The sequence below is a fragment of the Argopecten irradians genome, unplaced genomic scaffold, assembly GCF_041381155.1.
Source record: "Argopecten irradians isolate NY unplaced genomic scaffold, Ai_NY scaffold_0331, whole genome shotgun sequence".
Classification (NCBI taxonomy): Eukaryota; Metazoa; Mollusca; class Bivalvia; order Pectinida; family Pectinidae; genus Argopecten; species Argopecten irradians.
The window spans coordinates 1-8,376 of record NW_027187798.1 but is presented as its reverse complement, the minus strand read 5'-3'; the positions used below and the strand labels follow the sequence as shown (position 1 = coordinate 8,376).

At 37.3% G+C, this 8,376-nt stretch overlaps 1 pseudogene; it reads right to left on the bottom strand.

Annotated features, from left to right (window-relative positions):
• Positions 1-200: 200 nt before the first annotated feature.
• LOC138312473 (uncharacterized) lies at positions 201-7,939 on the bottom strand (annotated as a pseudogene).
• Between the last annotated feature and the right edge of the window lie 437 nt (positions 7,940-8,376).

Sequence of the window (8,376 nt, the reverse complement as noted above, 5' to 3'; positions counted from 1 at the left end):
TATACATCATACAGTATTACAAGCTGACAAATGAACAGATAACATATTATACATGGTTATAGATAACACGAAAAGATCATTTAAGCATTGATGTCACTATTTTTTTAATCTTATCGGGGTATAAAAAAAATGGTTTGCAAAACTGTGTGAATCCGCGTAAAAAAGCGGATTCTCACAAAAAAACTTTGCAAACATTTTTTTTCATAACCCGATAAAATTAAAAAATAGTGACATCAATACTTATAATTAATTTTATACTCTATTTGAAAGTTAAAACTCCATTACATATTTATATCGACCTAGTGTCGATGAAAGTTAAATCTCCATTACATATTTATGTCGACCTAGAGTCGATAAAATATAAAACTCCATTACATATTTATATCGACCTAGAGCCGATAAAAGTTAAAACTCCATTACATATTTATATCGACCTAGAGTCGATAAAAGTTAAAACTCCATTACATATTTATATCGACCTAGTGTCGATGAAAGTAAAAACTCTATTACATAATTTATATCGACCTAGAGTCGATTAAAGTTAAAACTCCATTATTTATTGATATCGATCTAGAGCTGATGAAAGTTAAATCTCCATTACATATTTATATCGACCTAGAGTCGATAAAAGTTAAAACTCCATTACATATTTATATCGACCTAGAGTCGATAAAAGTTAAAACTCCATTAAATATTTATATCGACCTAGTGTCGATGAAAGTTAAAACTCCATTACATATTTATATCGACCTAGAGCCGATAAAATTTAAAACTCCATTACATATTTATGTCGACATAGAGTGTCGATAAAAGTTAAAACTCCATTACATATTTATATCGACCAAGTGTCGATGAAAGTTAAAAACTCCATTACATATTTATATCGATCTAGTGTTGATGAAAGTTAAAACTCCATTACATATTTATATCGACCTAGTGTCGATGAAAGTTAAAACTCCATTACATATTTATATCGACCTAGAGTCAATAAAAGTTAAAACTCCATTACATATTTATATCGACCTAGAGTCGATAAAAGTTAAAACTCCATTACATATATATGTCGACCTAGAGCCGATGAAAGTTAAAACTCGATTACATATTTATATACGACCTAGTGTCGATGAAAGTAAAAACTCTATTACATATTTATATCGACCTAGAGCCGATGAAAGTTAAAACTCCATTATTTATTGATATCGATCTAGAGCTGATGAAAGTTAAATCTCCATTACATATTTATATCGACCTAGAGTCGATGAAAGTTAAATCTCCATTACATATTTATGTCGACCTAAAGTCGATAAAATATATAAAACTCCATTACATATTTACATCGACCTAGAGCCGATAAAAGTTAAAACTCCATTACATATTTATATCGACCTAGTGTCGATGAAAGTAAAAACTCTATTACATATTTATATCGACCTAGAGCCGATGAAAGTTAAAACTCCATTATTTATTGATATCGATCTAGAGCTGATGAAAGTTAAATCTCCATTACATATTTATATCGACCTAGAGTCGATGAAAGTTAAATCTCCATTACATATTTATGTCGACCTAAAGTCGATAAAATATAAAACTCCATTACATATTTATATCAACCTAGAGTCGATGAAAGTTAACTCTCAATTACTTATTGATATCGATCTAGAGCTGATGAAAGTTAAAACTTTGTTAATTTTATATCGATCTACGCAGATAGTTAGTGATATACTCAGTTTGTATTAGGTTTAAAAACACATCAATAATACGACCATGGATATAAGAAATAAACGACCTCACGTGAGTAGCTATTAAATACGAAATTCAATGATTTTTATCATATGTAGCTAAAGTGAGGCTCTCTAATCCGGCCCATCGGTCCAACGCCTTTCGCTTATTACGGAGGTCTAACGCCCACCGACTCAAGGCCTATCGCTTAGTACGTACGGAGTTCTGACGCCCATCGACTCAAGGCCTATCCCTTAGTACGGAGTTCTGACGCCCATCTACTCAAGGCCTATCGCCTATATATGGCGTTCTGACGCCCATCGACTAAAGGCCTATCGCTTATATATGGCGTTGTGGACGCCCATCGACTAAAGGCCTATCGCTAAGTACGGAATTCTGACGCCCATCGACTCAATGCCTATCGCTTAGATACGGAGTTTTGACACCGATCGACTCAAGGCCTATCGCTTAGATACGAAGTTCTGACGCCCGTAAGCCCAAAGCATGTCGCTTAGATACGGAGTTTCTGACCTCATCGACTCAAGGCCTATTGCTTAGATACGAAGTTCTGACGCCCGTTTACTCAAGGCCTATTGCTTAGATACGGAGCTCTGACACCCATTGGCCCCAGGCCTATCGCTTAGATACGGAGCTCTGACACCCATTAGTCCAAGGCCTATCTCTTACATACGGAGCTCTTACACCAATTGGCCCAAGGCCTATCGTTTACATACGGAGCTGCTCTGACACCCATTGGCCCAAGGCCTATCGTTCTAACACCCGTTGGTTGAAGGCCTACTATAAACCTATTGATTTCTGTATATAAGTAGTTTTTTTCATTCTAGTTTTTTTATGAATTTTAATCGAATGAGAGGTAGGTTAATTCATTCGCAAATAAAATAACTGATCATCGGACGTAAACAGACAATAATGGTAATGAGATTAAAAAACGATATAAAGCTATTATATTAATAATCCGAAATAAAAGGCCAATATAAATTCAAAGTAACATCGAAATCATTGTTATGGAATATATAATCAGCAAATATAGGGCATTATTCAGTCCAAAAATCAGACAATAATGGGCCAATAGTAAAACAAGAACCATTAACATATGTTAATAAGTCTCATTTATCAAGCAAATGTTGTTTTAATTAATTAATATCATATATAGTCATCGCTTTTGAAAATAACGTGTTTTACAGTTACTTTTACATACTTTATTTTGTATATATATATTTATATACATGTATATAAACCATTAAAAATCAACACAAAATGTCGGCTAATAATAAAACAAACTGTCATCAAATTATTTGTATGGAGGCTCGTGTGAGATATGCTAAATATCAGTAAATCATTTGTATGGAGGTTCGTGTAAGACATGCTAAATGTCAGTATACCATGTGTATGTACCATTTGTTTGGAAGCTCGTTTGATAAATGTCCCTGTAAATATAACCAGGTATCCCGAGAAACTTAACATTCTTTATCAAACATAAAGATATTGTTTTCGATATAACGGTGGCACATTTGATTGTTAGCCGATATCCGGTCATAGGTTTAAAGGTCATATGTCAGTAACATAAAGCAGAAATCAGCTTTGACATTTTATTCTGTAATCGTTGCCGGTTGCCTATGTTTTGATGGTTGTATAATCCATATTCATATCTTATCACAAAATGTTGTAGGTTCAAACGTCCATCGTCTCCAACAGTAAGGCTACAATGTACCAGTGACATATATCTGATAGTAACCTAGCCTTTTCCCTGATAGCTAATCTACACTATGAATTGCTGGATGTACAATTCGACTTTCGATTCTAATAGCAACCTAGCCTTTTCCATGATAGCTAATCTACACTATGAATTGCTTGATGTACAATTCTACTTTCGATTCTAATAGCAACCTAGCCTTTTCCCTGATAGCTAATCTAAAATGAATTGCTAGATGTACAATTCTACTTTCGATTCTAATAGCAACCTAGCCTTTTCCCTGATAGCTAATCTAAAATGAATTGCTGGATGTACAACTCGACTTTCGATTCTGACAGTAGCCTTGCTTTTTCCCTGGCATCAATAAGCAAATCCTGTGACAAAGACCCGGTAACCAGCAGCCTGACGAGAGAGAGGCGATGTGACGGTTTACACTTCCTCTCAAGGACTTCCATCAAAAACAATCCCTCGACACCACCCCTCCACACCTCATCAGGCTCTTGATCACTTTGATGTCCCCTAACGTCACAGCGTTAAATAATGCTGCATTCTTCTCGGCTGTATCCCATTGTCGAGCGTTCAGGACTATCTCCACAGCTGGATGGCGATCTGATGATTTCCAATTTTTGTGAATCGCGCTCTCCAGACCTTTGTCTGTGAACTCTGCTCCTTTTTCGAAAAACATTTTCATCAGCTTGAATCGAGTCCCATTTTTCTGTTGTACACCATTTGTCAGCGCAGTATTTATTTGTCTCTTTTAGTGACGGTGTTTTCCAGCACATACACTCTTGCAAAATCTGTGGGTAAGAGGTCATCACTCAGCTGAGGCCTTTGTGTTTTTTATTGGCTTTATGCTTCGAAGTACTATTTGAATTCACAAAATGTAGCCTTTGTTTGTGTGTAGTCAATAGTACATGTTTGAGAACTACAGTACAGGTTGAAATTTTATCCCAGTCTTCAGGGAGACTTATGCTCATAACGCTACTATCATCAGTAGATCTCAATCGTGGACCATGTATCTCGATTCTAATTAATTTAGAGCGAGAGACTACTAGTTTCGGACCATACGTTTAGATCTGCTACGATCGAGTCATTACCATTGAGTCTATTCACTTGCATTGTTTTCCTATGTGAAATATAATATAATTGTCATGGTGGGATGTGGACTATTCAGTCTTTCTTACATCCATGTTCAAACTACTATCTTATATTGCCCACGTTCGATATTTCCTCGTTCCACACCGATTGGATGGCCAATTCATCATGTCTATCATCTGCTTTCGAATAACACCTAATAGTAAGCTTTTCCTTTCAAGTACTTTGTATCTTTCTTAGGTTTGTCAAACATATATCAGATATAGGGAACTGTATCTCTTTTCTCCCATGAGAAGAAGAAGTACGCGAAGTAGAGACAACCCGTGTTGCTTTTACCATTTTCGCATACCAACATATATAGCTTCTTGTACAAGCCAACCTCCTGGTGACAAGTTTGCGGAGTCTTTTAATGGATTGTAGAGAACCTTGAATCATTTCTTTAGCCTTACTGATAGAGATTGAAGTTTCGCAAACGTTCCCCGTGAAGGAGAAGAACTTTCTATTCACGACTTCGAATCGTTGAATTATTTGCCCTATTTCCCGATTATCGGTCAGGATATTTGGACTACGTCTGGTCTGCAAAGAAGACACTCTAGAAAGTAGCCAGATGTAAGGCTCTATCGGCTTAGTTGGATCAAACCCACCCCACCTGGGTACTCATTCTCTAGATATCTTAACATTAACGCTCAATAGCCGTCTTCCACTTCATTTGGTGTTCTTTCGTATGACCCGCCAGATTGCGGGTCAGTACACAGGCATCAAGCTTCTGAATTGTTTCCGCCTACTTATTCTTCGAGATAACCTGACAGTTCCTAAGGATCCCGAGTCTACAGCCGTGTCACTCGAATGTAGAAGAGATAGCATCATTAATTTGCTCCTGTGACCAATCATGGTTGCAGAAAACGTATTCGACAGTTTCCGGAACCGACACGTCAAATATCAATTCTTTAGGAATAAATATGTCAGGTAAAGACATATGCAAGTTCTCTCCTCCATATGTAAGAATTTCATGCCACAGAAGACGTAATTCTTCGTTATCGTTCAGTCGAATTTTGTAACTCTTTCCAACTGGATCTCCACATCGTTTCGACACGCTCATCAAAGCTGATTCGTTGAATCGTGCTCCGCCTTCAAAAAGTTTCTCTATGGCGGCGGGTACTCCAGAGTTTACGGCAGCAGCCAGAGCGTCGTTAAGACATGAAGCTGTCCAATTTGCTGTTTTTTCATAATGACTTCAACGATGTTTTCAACCTCAAAAATATTTAATCCCGCCATGCGGACAAAGTCACCATGCGAAGGTTCACAACCAGTTCTGATCAAAACTTCCACGTGGCCAGTTTTGTTGAGATGGATAGCTTGGGAAAGTATGGCGTCCAACTGTGGTTTATCAACATTTGATGAGAAAAGAAGGAAGCGGAACATATCCAAATTACAACTATGCAGCGCATGTTGGACAACCTTTCCGTCAATAAGTCCAAAAATCTTTTTTATTGTAATGACGTCAGTCAGCATTTTGTGTTTTGAATCTAGAATAATCGTTAACAGGCGATAGCGGTGCACGGCTAATTCGGGTGACTGAAATATAGCATGTAGCACATCAAAATCCATTTCGTCAGCGGCTCTCGTCATATCAGCTGGGCTCAGACTAGTGAGGTCTAAAGCTTTAGTGTTGATGTAAGTTTTCTGTTCGATATACTGATCCTTTATCACCTTCACTTTACACTCACTCCTGCTCCCTTTAATGACCTCACGAATGTGATCCGGAGTCTTTTCACTGATGTGTTTCTTTACCTCAGCATCTGTCCATATATTTTTAGACAAGACAAACTTAACTAGTTTTTCATTGTTTGAGCTAATGGCAAACTCGAGACATTTTTCAGTGAGAAAAGCTCCTTTCTTGAGAAGAACTGACATGGATTGCAAGCTCACACGTTCAAGTGCCCGTAACAAAGCCCTCTGCAATGCTCTCACATAAGTTATAAAACCTTCTTCTTTGACAATAAACTCGTCCATATTGTATCTGAAAAACGCTCTCAAAAAGAAAACATTGCTTGCGCAACTTTCAAGCAGAGTGTTTGTACGAAAAAATATAAAACCACGACGCCTATGAGCCCGTAAGAAAGCTTTTGTATCGCCTTCTGTGGTGATAAACTCAAACAGACAGTCTGCAAGTTTTTGGTTACGGAACCTGGGAAATGATTCTAAGGTTATTTTTCCGAATATATCACTTTTTGTGATCATTTTATGGATCCTCATAGCCAAAAGTTTGTAACATTCTGGAGGTACATACAGGGTACACATGTCATCCTGACAATCTTCAGAGACTTCAAGCAGTTCCAGTATAACCCGGTCGCTACATTTTTCTAAAATCATATCTGGATTTTCTTTTCCAAACAACAAACTGACACTGTCAGCTATGGATTGATGGCTGAAAGTGAACACGGTGTTCCTTCTCGTCAAATATGTACCGTCTAGGCGTCTAGAGCGTGTTTAAGTACAGTCAGTATGTTTGTCTGTGTGGGCAACACCGCAAACTTCTGCGTACTGCTTGAGGGTGTTGTAGTCGTCTGGTGGCATTTTAAAGCGATTGAGCGATTTGATGTCTATACTGTGGTCTTTTAAGAAGCAATAAACCAGTGCAAAGTACTTGTGGGGTTCAGTCAGTCTCGTCTTCTCTATCTCTTCTGTCAGTGCTCTGTCAGGATGCATGAAAAACAACTCTCCCTTCTTGAAAAATGTATCATTAGTGAAAAATAGCTTACAAATTTGAGCAAATCCTATAAAATGTTTTGATGGAAAATTGGCCACTGACAGACTTCCTAGAATAGAACAGAAAATGTCCATTCCAGTATTTCTGTGACTAACGGTTAAAATATTTTTCATAAATGCTTAATCGTTTGGCGTCATCGTTCAGTCTCAATGTCATCAGTCAAGTCGACGGTTTTTCTTTTCAGAAAGAAAGTGATCATTTACCATTTTCTTTCAGTACCCCTGATTCCCGCCTGGCATCCTTAAGTATATGTGTACGAGACGTCGCTACCATACACACATTTTTCAATCGTAAACTTGCTAATATTCTCTCAAAGAAAGGTTGCCATCATTCAGAAGTCCCAACTGAAAGTTGGTCTTCCCAAACATGTCCGTCCACAAACACGGCGATATCGTCTTTGTCGTTAACCACGTCTCCCCAATCCTGAGGAGTTTGTTACAATGACAGGTGTCTTAGCTTTGATCTCGTCGTCTAGGATACCGTCTCTAAGCTTCCTACATACTTCTCTGCCTAGAGTTGTCTTCCCTTCCCCAGTGACTCCTGATATCATCACCATGTTGTAATCCTTCAGACTTTGAACTACAGCTTTTCTCGGCCTCTATCCTGGTAACTAGAAATTGCCTCAGTTTCTTCAATGTGTACTTTTAGCAAAGGTGTCAGCATTTTCTGTACATATAAAGAAATAAATAATTTTTATGAATAGCACATAAGTTTTAACGTTAAAATGTTCGGGTAGAAACGCAGTTTTGGGCTTGATAAATAGGCTTTTACACTGAATTAAAACAGAAGAAAACTAATATAGACATAGTGATAACCACTATCATGACACAACCCTGTGTATAATGAAAGTTAAAACATCGAATGAGTTTGACGCTACACTAAGTATATGTTTTTCATGAACTTATCTTAAAGATGGATTCATGATGTATTTGCACTCAAGTGTCGTTTTCCCACGGACAATTTCATTGTTTCCACAGACATTTCATTGTTTCCGACATACATTCATGTGTTTTCACATACATTTCATTGTTTTTTCACAGAAGTTTTTTTTTTTTGCGCTTCCAAACGATATTTCATT